The sequence below is a fragment of the Chiloscyllium plagiosum genome, unplaced genomic scaffold, assembly GCF_004010195.1.
Source record: "Chiloscyllium plagiosum isolate BGI_BamShark_2017 unplaced genomic scaffold, ASM401019v2 scaf_92385, whole genome shotgun sequence".
Lineage (NCBI taxonomy): Eukaryota > Metazoa > Chordata > Chondrichthyes > Orectolobiformes > Hemiscylliidae > Chiloscyllium > Chiloscyllium plagiosum.
In genome coordinates, this window is record NW_025152686.1 from 1 (window position 1) to 1,399 (window position 1,399).

Sequence of the window (1,399 nt, forward strand, 5' to 3'; positions counted from 1 at the left end):
TCCTGTGTACAATCCAAAGGCAGCATGAATTAAAAATTCGTCTTTTTTTTATTGGAAGGGTCCCCTTGTGATTGCCCTGCTGCCTGTAAAGTAAAAGAAAAGAATCGAGATTGAATTTGTTTTTCTCTGCAGCTCCCGAGTTTTCACATTGTTCACATCTTCCTTCTTCCCTTGTAATAGCCTAATATGCGAAATACTCCAACAAACACGACCGATGCACACCCAACACCATATCACATATCCCCAACACACCCAACACCATATCACACAACACCAATACAATAAGCCATACCTCACACAATATTAAAAGCCTGTTTACAAACACAACAGTCCACCCTCCACGGTATATGAAAAGTGTTTTCATGGATACAAAAATGCACGTTTCACAGTACATAACCCCCCCGCCTCCTTTACCAACGCAATCACACACACGCCACACAATATCACAAACACCTTCACCAAACAATTTCCGTCCACCAATGCCCTACCCCGACAACATCCTATTCATTGATCTAGTTCTCAGTTGCTAGGCAACCACTGAATATTCTTCATTTTAGTGGTCATTGGGGCTTTTTTCGTTTTGGCAGCAGATTCTTGCATGGGAGATGATCTTTCAACATCATCTGTACCTGGGGAGAGATGCAATTTTTTCGGTGAGGAGTCGGGTATGAAAATGAGGAATTGCAGATATATTGCAACTGACCGAATGAATTCAGAACACATCACTAAACCCCTTTCACCATTGATATCCATTTTGTCTAAAATAAGGAGAACTCCTGTCCCATCAATGACTGAGGAATCCCTTCATATAGATGCTGCGGTATGAGGAACTGTTTCCCAATCCATCAATGACAGTTCCATCACTGAATCAGAAAGTGAAGACTTATCAGTGTCATTTTAACAAAACCATCACGGGATATGTTGACGATGCAGCTCAGGATATGTTAAAATTTACAACTACGGATGATCAGTTCATGCTGACTATGATAATTTAATCAGGGGTTGAAGTAACTGGGTATAAAAGCAGAACAAACCCCTTACCTTTTCAAGATAGTCGGTTTGCTTCTCAGATCCTGCCTTTGACCCTATATTCTGCATTCACATTCAACCTTCCATAGGTTGATAGTCGGTTTGCTTCTCAGGAGAGTCCAGTTTGTTCCTCCCAATGTACATCACTTGAACATGGGCATTGATATGTTCACAATCTTCCTCTGACCAATCCAGCATTACTTAAATGTTGAGAGGATATGGACTCAGCTTCAACACGTCAAGGCCCCGAATATGTGTAATAGCTAAGAAATATTCTCAACGTAAGGCTCCACAAACATTTTTAAAAGTATCAGAAGTACAGAGAATAATGTGTGCAAGTTCACAAATCTAAAGTATGCCTGGAGCAATT

The 1,399-nt window shown here is 40.7% G+C and overlaps 1 long non-coding RNA gene across 1 annotated transcript; it reads right to left on the minus strand.

Moving 5' to 3' along the window:
* Positions 1-578: 578 nt before the first annotated feature.
* On the minus strand, positions 579-1,071 carry LOC122545100. Its single transcript, XR_006310494.1, has 2 exons — positions 1,042-1,071; positions 579-629 (listed from the first exon to the last, which is right to left on the minus strand). It is a non-coding gene; the product is annotated as an uncharacterized LOC122545100 (long non-coding RNA).
* Positions 1,072-1,399: the final 328 nt, after the last annotated feature.